Source organism: Papaver somniferum, chromosome 9, assembly GCF_003573695.1.
Source record: "Papaver somniferum cultivar HN1 chromosome 9, ASM357369v1, whole genome shotgun sequence".
In the NCBI taxonomy this organism is placed as follows: Eukaryota; Viridiplantae; Streptophyta; class Magnoliopsida; order Ranunculales; family Papaveraceae; genus Papaver; species Papaver somniferum.
Genome location: NC_039366.1, coordinates 60444046 through 60456035, shown reverse-complemented (window position 1 = coordinate 60456035; position 11990 = coordinate 60444046). Strand labels below are relative to the sequence as shown.

At 33.5% G+C, this 11990-nt stretch overlaps 1 long non-coding RNA gene across 1 annotated transcript; it reads right to left on the bottom strand.

Annotated features, from left to right (window-relative positions):
- Positions 1–6414: 6414 nt before the first annotated feature.
- On the bottom strand, positions 6415–7706 carry LOC113309683. Its single transcript, XR_003340707.1, has 3 exons — positions 7452–7706; positions 7254–7358; positions 6415–6715 (listed from the first exon to the last, which is right to left on the bottom strand). It is a non-coding gene; the product is annotated as an uncharacterized LOC113309683 (long non-coding RNA).
- Between the last annotated feature and the right edge of the window lie 4284 nt (positions 7707–11990).

Sequence of the window (11990 nt, the reverse complement as noted above, 5' to 3'; positions counted from 1 at the left end):
GTTTTTACTGTCAAAGTCTGGGAACCAAGTTTGCGTACCCGTTTGCGAACGGTTTCACCTGAGTTAGGTCCGGTACGACAGTATGCATACCCGTTTACGAACTTTCGGAAAATACCAATGTCCGGAACTTAAGTTTGCGTACCTGTTTGCAAACTAAGTTGGTTTAAGTTCTAAAATCGGTTAAGTATGATTTCATACTCATGAACAAACACATTTATAAATTAAGGAATGCAATCTTTGCAAACCGTGGCTAAGTGTTCATGAATTGATTCTCTTGAATCAATCCGATTTTGTTTCAATTGTGTCTTGTATACTTCTATGAGAATATAAACAATTGAACAGCTCTATGAGTAACACAATTATATTCATTTGATTATCATTTGATCTAGAAGTGTTAGATGAATGAGGTTAATAAAAAAGTGTTCATATGGCTAACTTCGGTTAACTATTCTTGAGCCAACTCAATATACATGTTTAGGTACGGTTACCCATATCTAAATGAAAGTATATTTCATTTGTGTGTAACAAGCTAAGACCATCTAACGGTGGAGAGATATTGCTTTGGTTTTTAGCAAACTTAGCTTGAATCTTAAATCAGGTTTTCATCTAACGGTGAATATTGATTACTTTGTTTCAAAGTTATCAAACCTTGATTTGAAGGCTATATAAGGGAGAACTCTAGCAACTGGGAAACCTAATCCCCACACTTCTTGTATGATACTAGTTGCATACTAGAGTAGATTCTCCTTTAACCTAGGTTTTTCCTAAACCATCATATGTTAACGACTTAAATACTTCATTGGGATTCTGAAGCCAGAAACAACTGCATGTTCTTATCTTAATTGTTCTATCGTATTCAGTACTATCTTCTCTAAGATTGGATCAAGGTTTATCTACGATAGGTAGATATAAAAAGTAATCACAAAACTCTTCGTATCATTCTGTGTGATTCCACAATAACTTGTTCTGCTACCATATATTTAAGTTATTATGAGATGATTGATATTTCTAGACTGTTCTTCAGGAATACAAGATCGGATTATCAATTGGTTCATGTTCACCTTGATTTATCAAAAGACGGAACAAAAACTTCGTAGGTATTTCTGTGGGAGACAGATTTATCTATCAGAATAGATTTTTCTGTGGGAGACGGATTTGCTTATCAAGTCTTCGACTTTGGGTCGTAGCACCTCTTAGTTGTGGGTGAGATCAACTAAGGGAATCAAGTGCATAGAGTCCTGCTGGGATTCAGAGGCGTAAGGAATGCGACTGTACCTTAATCGGTGTAAGACTTGGTTAGGGCTCAACTATATTCCAGTCCGAAGTTAACTTGTAGTAGGCTAGTGTCTGTAGCGTCTTAATACAGTGTGGTGTTATTTCTTTTCCGCAATATTATATATGTGTATATAATTGAAAAATCACAGGTTGTGCGTAGTTCAATCAATTGGTAAATCCGACCTTTGGTTATTGATTGAAATTGATTGACACTTGAACATTGGTTTTTGATACCATTCAAGTTATTTCTCATATCAATTGGGCTCACATATTTCTATCTTTTTGATTGCATATTGTATTAAGAAATTGAGATATAACTTTTGGATGTGATTCCTTGATTGAGTCTGACTGTCTAGTTGATTCTCTTGGAATTATATTGGAGTTAGTCCATACATATTTCCGAACGAAATATTGGGTGTGGTTGTTAGACCCCCGCTTTTTCAATTGGTATCCGAGCAGGAAAACACGTTTAAGACCTCATAAGTCTGTGTTTGTAGCAATCTGACTCCATGGACAGAAACGCAGCTCTATAAACGTACTGCCAGTCTTCGACAACTCGAATTATTTATGGTGTAAAATTGTTATGCGTGCCTTTATTCAAGCAAGTGATTTTCAATCATGGGTTTATGTTATTAATGGCTATAATCCTCCAATGGTTACAGTAGACGGTGTAACTTTTGCAAAGGATATTGATAGATATGATCCTGACGAGATTCTTGTTGCAAAGCAAAATTCTGACGGCTTAAATGCTATCGTACATGCCATTACCCCAGATCTTCAGCACCATGTGACTACGTGCACTCGATCTAAAGGTGCTTGGGATATATTAGAAACCGTATTTGAAGGGAATACCTCTGAAAAGGAAGCTAGGTTTCAAAACCTAAATTCTGATTAGTAAAACTTTCGTATGGATGATGAAGATTTCTTTGATGAGTTTAATCACAAAGTTTCTGAAATTGTTAATGCATCTTTGCATTGGGTAAGACTATTCCTGAAAAGGATATTGTGATGAAAATTCTCAGGTCGTTACCAGCTAGATATGATTCTAAGAAACATGCCATCATTTAAGGAAATAAGCTTGATACACTTTCCATAAATACTCTTGTTCGGAAGTTAAAGATCTTTGATCATGAGCATACATCCAAATCTGGAAAGGATATTGCTTTCAAAGCACAAAACAACACTAAATTACTTGGCAAAAGTAAAAGTGTTGGCAACTCTGTAGTTGATCACATTGAGACTGATTCATCAGATGAAGATCTTGACAACTCAGTTTCACTGATCACAAGACAGTTTAGAGATCTTCTTTTGAAGAGAAGTAAACGGTTCATCAGAGATAAACCCTGAAGCATATGTTGCATTTTATCCACAACATAATCAACACTTTGATCTTTGTTTCTGGATATAATAAGATTGATTCCCAAGTATTTTTCCTTGAGCTCCATTTTCTTCATATTGAACATTAAAGAGATGTTTTGGGCAGCTTGAGGACTCACATTCTTACTTAAAAAGATAATTGACTTCCTTAAATTAACCATTTGACCTGAAGATGAAGTGAATTTATGGATGATCTGAATAATATTTGTGATAGCTTCCCCACTAGCCTTTGTGAAGAGAATACAATCATCTGCAAAGAATAGATGAGAGATGGCTGGACAAGACCTTGACTTAGCTGGCTTGATTGGAATGATCAATTTTTCTTATTTTGCTTTAGTGATTAATCTGCTAAAACCTTCCATGCATAAGACAAATAAATATGGAGAGATTGAGTCACCTTGTCTCAGACCTCTAGAGGGGAAGATTTTTCTGTAGGTGTGCCATTTAGTAAGTAAGAAATGGATGAAGTACTGATGCAATGCTTGGTGAGATCACACCATTTAGAATAAAAACCCAACTGCTTCATGATTTGGATAAGAAAATCTCATTCTATTCTATCAAACGCTTTAGACATGTCTAGATTAACTCCCACTATTCCTTGAGAAGCTTTTGTTTTCTTCATAAAATGAACCATTTCCTGGGCTATAATGACATTATCTTGTATGTGTCTTCCTGGAACATATGATGCTTGCCATGGAGATATAACTTTGTGTAACAGAGGCTTAAGTCTTGTGGCTAAAATCTTGGTTATGATTTTACAGGACTAGTTTCTCACCCGTGTGATGCACGGGTCTGTTTCTTATTTACGGAATATTAGTTTCTTCTTACAAATAAAACATTATAATAAAAGGGTTAACAAATCGGCGAGTATAGAAATAAAAAATCACATAAAAAATAAAAAATAGAAAATCAATAAGCTAATACATTGTTGGTGTTCAAAAAAGTAAAATGAACCAAAAAGGTGTAAAACAAATATAAAATGTAAGGAAGACAATACAATGAAAATGTATTTTTTCTTAGCATTCTTCCACATCCTCTTGTCCGCGTTAAAAATATTATCTATGTAAGAAATGATTGATGTCTGTTTTACCATATTTAAATTTATTTTGGCATCTCAATTCTTACACTTGATTAAGCATCGTATAGCTGTACTCGGCATTATTAGAACCTAAAATACATAAATCTTTTCCTCATCTTCTATGTCAATGTCTATACAGTTGCTTCTGGGTGCTTCTTGGTGCAAGAGTTTGGGAAATACATTGATTACAGATTATCAGCTAATGCGAGAGTTTGGAAATCTTCATGGATAGCATAATCTATGGAAGTGAGACTATCACCCGGCAACCTACAAAACTTTATTAACTGGCCCTGGTTTTCATATAAAGCTTAATTTGTTTCAGATAGGTTCCCTCCAAGGAAATTAATTAACTGATAATAATCCAGCCGGTTAGCATTCACTCTACAATAGTAACAGTACGATACTGAACTATCAAAATTAGTTTACAGATTTTATTATGGGGAAGAACAATAAGGTCACATCTCACCTCTCATTCACGTCTCCATAATTAAATATTGTGAGTCTATATTTGGTATGCGATTGGATAACCAGGCTGAACAGAGCCGAATTGTACTGCACTCCACGTGTCCACGTGATGCAACAAAGCTAACAATATAATCTCTTTGTCCCACTATTAGTCGGATCTAGAGATTTTGTTTCATTAATAGTTTGATTTTATATCATTTAATACTCATGTTTATATTCGTTACATAGTTGTTTTAAAATGCTTTTCAATGATATAAATTTACGAATATCCGTGATATAATTTAAGAGATAAATCATTTATAAGTTGTACTACTAAGTCAACTAATAGTGGGACAGAGGGAGTAATAAACATCAAATTAGGTCCCGGCAAAAACAAAGACCGCAGACACCTAACGTAACTACAACTTTCTTTTTCCATACAAAAACATATAACATACTCCTAACAGTAAACACCAACCTAATCATTAAATATCTCCCTACCACTTTAAACTATTAACGAAAAAGCTTGAGAAAAAGTAAAATAGTTTCCAGGTCACTTAGTTTTCTTATTAGTTCCATCCTCTATCAGTGAGAGAGGAATTATCAGAACCGACAACATATTGAGAGAGGAATTATCAGAACCAGCAACATGAAGGTTCCCAGCAGTGATTCCGTCAGTACCCGTATTAGTACATTTGCGTATGAACCTACCACTGTGTGGTGCACCCATGCCATGTCTAATAAATACTGACATGGGGGTTCAATCCAGTTGAGACCATGACCACCAAGAACAACACCAGTGGCCGCGGTACTTTAGTTTCTCTGTTGTTTTGCTGCTTTCTTTTTCTTATCCATTTCGACTTCATTTATATCTATTTTTCCTTTTGTGTTGCCATTTACTTTCTGCATTGGATCATGCAATGTCATCCTCAGCTCTTATGAAGTCTGTTTGTCAAACAGGAAAGCGTCTATCAACATGTACAATGTACAACAATAGTAGCATATACTTTCCATATTAACTGAGGAGATACTTACAAAAATAAATGCTATCCAGCACAATGAAGTTCACATCTTCACAATTTTTTACCCTAAGTTGACACTGCATAAAACAAACAGATACTGCATAAAACAAACAAAAAGAACCAAAAAGCAATTATGATGCAAAATAACAAAACTATATGCAACGACCCGTTAAAACAGAAAAATAACTATATGCAAAATAACAATTTTGTTTCAATAATGATTATTAAAACAGAAAAATGAGGAAGAATACCTATATGGAACGGCCACGTTAGTCCTACATTATATCAAGCCGCTAAATCTATACTCATTGTGCGCACCAACCACACCCATCTTAGGCTCAATCAAGTTCAAGTTGTTGTACTATGCAATATCTTCTCCTCAACCTCCATTCTCGCAAATGAAGATGGTTCTTAAAAAAAATCCCATATTAGTAAGCTTGTCGAATTACTTACATTTTGTGTACAATGGGCGCTACAATATTCCTAAACTTAGGATAATTATATATGAATCTATGGATCCTATTCTCCATTTTTCTATTACATTTTTCTATGTTTGAGTTTAATTTAGTTTCCATAATATCTGACTGATACGACGTCTGAAAATCATGGCAGCTATTGTCACAAACGGTGCAACATAAATCAAATTTTAAATGAGTTAACCTTATAGCTGTTTTCGAGGAGATCAGTCTGGCTAGGCCGGGGTGTCAAATATGAGTTTTTTTACATGAATATAAAATGCTTCAAACACCGTTAGAAATGATTCTCGATGTAGTACATAACTTATGCTGAGAAGAGGGGTTTGAATAAAGAAGCCATAAGACTACAACTTGTCAGATTTAACATCCTAGTCCGCATGGAAGGAAAGCTGAATATAACATAGATTGTGGCCAGATGAGCTTATGAAAACTTCAAATTCTCTGGCCAATTGATTTGTATTGTTTGCTGCGATGCACGTTTGTGTGTCAAAACTTGGTCAAAACTTCAAATTCAATAGTGGCCCTAATGTGATCATTGTCACATCGACCCTAATGCTACAAAAATTAAATCTCAAACTCGTTTAAAATGTGATATTCGAGAATTGTCTTTTTTTTTTAATAGGAAAGGATGAATCATTCATTTGATAATAAGAGGAATTACATAGTGTTTTGATCATGCTGGATCAATGTTTTAATCCAAGCATGCTCATTATTAAACCAACTAAAGCAAATAGACCGAGTTCTTGCATACTTTGCTAGAGAATCTGCTATGTGATTTGCATCTCTGTGCGCATAAGTGCAAACCCAAAACTCAAAAGAACTGAGAATATTAAGAGTATTTTGGACAAGATTTTGTGTTGTACATTTTATTGTTGCTGTCTTTCCATTGATAGCTGATATCACATTTGAGCAGACCCCTTCCAGATACATCTTCCTCCAACCATTCCTTTGCGCCCATTGAACCGCTTCCAACAGTGATTGTGCTTCAGCTTGCTCCGGATCCACAGCTAGAGATGCACATCCTCGTAATCCATAGTTGATACCTGCAAAATCTCTACAAATTAGACCCCATCCTGACAAAACAGTTTTATTTATATATGAAGCATCAAAATTTATTTTATAGACATCATCTGCTGGAGGATGCCATATTTTACTCATCCCATTGGATACAGTAATGTTAACAGATTGACTACCTCTGACTCTGATCCAATCATTGATCTGTTGAATAATTTTGTTAGACACTTCATAACTGTTGAAAAATTTATTATCAAAAGTATGTGTCTAAATCTAATTATGTTATGCTTTTCTCTCATTTTTTTTATATTAAACTAAGAAGAAATTCACAAAGAATAATATGATGTCTTACCCAACATTAGATCAGTTAAAAAGATAATCGAATGCGAGTAAATAAAGACTTCCTTAACAACGAAATAGATACCATCCTTTCCTTAACCGACAAAAAAATACCAGACTTCTCAAAGTCTTTAAAAGTTTCAAACCATTTCTCAGGTATTTATTGTATCAAAAGAAAATAAAAAGACACCCAAAAAAAAACTCGAAAGCATAGTAAAAAAAATATACCATTTCCTTGAAAATATTGCAAAAAAAACCCAGCAGCCATAGATGCAACTTTTCAAATTGGACCATTACAAAGTTCAATCCCAACAACTTTTAAAACTCCTAAATCTGTAAAAGAAAACAACAAAATTGATGAGTACACAATGAATTAAAAACCTTATCGGCCACGAATCCAGAAATGATATGAAAAATCATAGTTACCTTCACACCAAGAGGAACTTCAGCTTTACGCCTTTATCGTTCTGGAATAAGCAGTACCACGTGTAAAAAAAGTTCCGCATAAAAAGTGGGAATGATAACGCCTCAACTCCATCTCTTACAATCAGCATGACCTAATTCTAATAATAATAAACAAACTGACCTAATTCTAATGTTTCTTTCCTCACACTAACAGCAAAGAACAAAACTATTACCATGTGAATATGGAACATGATTCTCCTCGCCGTCTTCGCATCATCAAAAATTTACTCACCGTTTTCAGTTGCATGGCCTCGTCAAAAATTAAAATCTCAAGTTAACACCTACAAAAGAACAGAGAATTCTGCAACAACAAACAAAAAGTAATGGAGCAAAAAGTAATGGATGCAAACAATAATATTAACAGATATATACACCGAACCAAACAAACCAAAATCAAAGTACGTTGGAAAAAATCAAACAAAAATTATAGCAACTCGTTTATAGCTATACTAATAGTCTAATATTTGAAAGAGACAAAAAGATTTACCAATTTCTCAACGTCACGACAATCATTAGAAATCTCACTGCAAGAGTATATACGTATTAGATAACAAAATCCTATAGAAAAAAATTAAAACAAAAAGAAAATATCAGAAGAGATTAGCGGCGGCTACGGCGCCGTAACAATAGAATTTGGCATGAATGAAACAAAAGCGAGATAATCAAAAAACCCATTCTAATATTTGAAAGAGACAAAGAGCTTTACCAATTTCTCAACGCCACGACAATCATTAGAAATCTCACTGCAAGATCTATTAGACAACAAAACCCTACAAAAAAATTAAAACAAAAAAAAAACATCAAAAGATATTAGCGTCGTCTGCACCATAACAATAGAATTCGGCGTGAATAAAACAAAAACGACATCGACATAATCAAAAACCTCATAGAAATAAGGTGAGGGATAATTTTATATAGGGGAGAGGTTGTGCTAGGAAAAGATCATGGAGTACCAATTCCGTAATAAATCAAAATATGTTTTTACCTAATTAACAATTCATATTTTGGATGGTTTGTTTTAAAAATATAAAATTAACATTTATGGAGAAATATAATTATGGTTAGAATCAAAAACAAAATAAAATTTTCTTATTTCATAGAAAAATTCCTAAAAGGATTTTTTTTTTCTTTTTTATCTTACACTTCTATTTTTGGGATTTTTTTCTTGAACGAATAACATCAAGAAAAATATTATGAAAACCTATTCATTCTTGTTTATTGTATTTTTTTTTCTGGTTCTCAATGTTTTGGTTAATGTTGTTTCCGGATGCTCACTGATTTTGTACTAACCATTTTGTATCTTGACCATTTGACACGATTAGTAATTAATTTATACTCAAAGAAAATGCATCGATCCCTCCTTCGATATACAGGTATTTTGTTCCAGATTCCTGATCTAAATTTGAGATTTTGTTACTTCTTTAAAATTGTAGATGTAATTGCAGTTAGAGTTAGTTTTAATATTAATTAATAATTTAGAATTGTAATTAGGATTAGTTTAATTATCATAAACTGTAATTGGACATTGGACATTTTTCTTTTTATAATTTTGTGACTGATTTATTTTTGTGATGAAATCACGATCAATTTTTTTTTTTGCTATGATGTGATTTTATTTTAGTTTTGTTTGTAATCTTTTTGTTTATTTTGTTAGTGAATCTAATTATTACGATTAAATGCGATGGATTTTTTTAAATATTTTTAGTAATGTATTAGATTTTATTATATTTAGTTATTTTAGGTAATTTATTTGTTTCTTGTGATTGGCCAAAAATATATTGTGAACCAAAAATATTATAAAATTACCAAAAATAGATATTATGGTGGGGCCAGAATCAACCAGAAGCTCCGGTTAACCACAACGCTCGAAAAAACTCTGTTTTTATATAGAGAATATGTTGCACAGACTTATTGGTCTCAACTCTTTAGACTTGGTGACTACTTCTTTCTTTGGTATTAAAACTTGAAAAGTTTCATTTATTTGAGGAGGAAATTTACCTGAGATGAAGAAGTCTTTGATAAGCTGATTAACTTCTGTATTGACTATATCCAAACTTGTTGATAGAAGCCTGCATGATAGCCATCTGGTCCAGGAGCTGCCCAAGAATTGAAAGAGTAAACTGCTTCTCTTATCACCTTTTCTGTTGGAATTTGAATAAGCTGCATGTTTTCTTCCTCTGTGATACATGGTTCAATCAAATGCATAATATCTTCATCAATGATATGATTGGAAGAGGTATAGAGATCACTATAATATTGAAGCAAGACTTGATTTAACTCTTCTCTGTTTGAAGTCTATTTCCCATCTTTTACTTGTATGGTATATATATATTATTCTTTTTCCTTCTGAAGTTTGCCTTTGAATGAAAGTATTTGTTATTTCTGTCTTCAAACTTGATTTTATACTCTCTTGCTTGCTGATACTTGATGAAATCTCTTTCTTTGTACAGAGAATTAAGTTGATGTTCTAGATGCTTGATTAGGCTCTTGTCTTAATTTCTGGCATCCTTAATCTGTTGAAGTTTCCTCTAAATTTTATTTATCTCTGTTTTAACATGTCCAAAAACCTTATGATTCCATTCCCTTAGAGCTTCAGTTGTAGAGTTCAGTTTTTCCATCAAGGTCTCCTTTTCTTGTCCAGGACTGTTATTCTGCCACCTTTTCTGAATCACTTCTCTGCATGTGGGATTGGACAGCCACACTTGATAAAATCTATTTGGAGTCTTTGTTTTGGTTTCTGAAACATGGGTATGTAGAAGAATTGGTGCATGATCTGAACCATGAGGAAGAAGGTTGTTTATGATAGAGTTATGGAACTTGGTAAACCATTTTGGATTTGCTAAGGCTTTGTCTATTCTGGTTTTGATATTTTTTTGGGGTATTCTTTGATTTGACCAGGTGAATGGAGAACCTGTACAGTGGATATCTCTTAAACCATGTGAATCAATAGTGTCATGTACAAATTGATATGAAAGAGAAGGATGAGTAAAGAAGCTTTTCTTTTCTAAGCTATGAAGGGTGATGTTGAGATCTCCAAGGATGACCCATGGCATGGACATGTTTTCCCCTAGATTTTGTAAGAAACTCCACTGATTCTGTCTTTCGCTCTTTTTATGTGATTCATACACGCAAGTTAAGAACCAACTGCAATCTTTGACATTAGCATTGACAATTAAATTCACCATGTTGCTAGAAACACTTGGTATTCAATTCCTAGACCATCTTTCCATAGCAAAGCAATGCCCCCTGATCTTCCTATTGAACTTTGACAATTAATATTGGGATATCCCAAATGCAGTAGGAAATTTCTAGTTTTATCTGCTTTGTTTTTTGTTTCTGATAGGAAAATTATATCAAGGTTGTAATTGTATATGCAATCTCTAAGATGCTGTCTAGTGTTATTATTACCTATACCCTGAACATTCCAGACCAGAGTTTTCATGATTAAGCAATTTAGATTGCAATATGGATTGGAATTGTCTAGAAGATGACCATGCCAACTAGATTAGGGTGACTTAGTGTCAGATTTAAAGACAGTGATATTATATACTATGATGTTATTATGTCTAATAAATGACTGAAACACAAGAGAACTAGAGGAAGAGAAACTGATATTGAATAATAGGAAAGATTTTAAAACAAAGACTTTAAAAGAGAAGATTTTATGATATACCTGACCCCCTTCCAGTTTACTTGATCTGTCTACTGCTGAATTAGATTGTCCCAGTCTCCTGCTGCATTGTTTTAAAGTTGATTGTAATACATCTAACTTTCTTGATCTCCCCATTCATAAATTTCATTATGAACTTCTTGATCTTCTTGATAACTAGCATTTTTGGCTTGAGAAGATGAACCTTGCTCTCTATTTCTCTTTTCCCTTCTAGCAGTAGATGATTCAGCTTCATTTGTGTTGTTTGTGTAGATGGTAGAGACCTTATGACCATCATCTGGAATGATGAAAGGATTTTTTGAGCTATTCCTTTTCATGTTACTCTTTTTTTGGGAGATATGAATCACTTCTCCTACTCCAAAATCTGGATTATTAGTCCTTGGATGAATAACCTCTCCCTAGTCTTCTCCAGATTTGAAAATGTAGCCTCCAATGATTTGAACATGATTAGAATTTTCTTCACAGTCTCATTCAACATGATTTCAATCAAACAATATAGACAGAGCTTTCTAGGTTGCTTTTGAAAATAAATCGGATCCCGTTGAGTATATTTAGCAGCATTTTTAGTTAAAATACCTCTCAACATAGGATTGTTAATGTTAAATTCGACTAAAGCACTTACACAGTTTGTGTCCACTGGATTTCCATCTTCTGGGTCTAGCTTGATGACTCTTCTCAAAATTCCTGCAATTTGTTTTGTGAATTCTGCATTCAGGAATTCTGAAGACAGTTTTTGATATCAATTTGCTGAATGTTAAAATCAACAGTTCTTGGATCAATTGTTGGATTCCATTCCTTCAAGACAATAAGATATCCATCAAAATTCCATG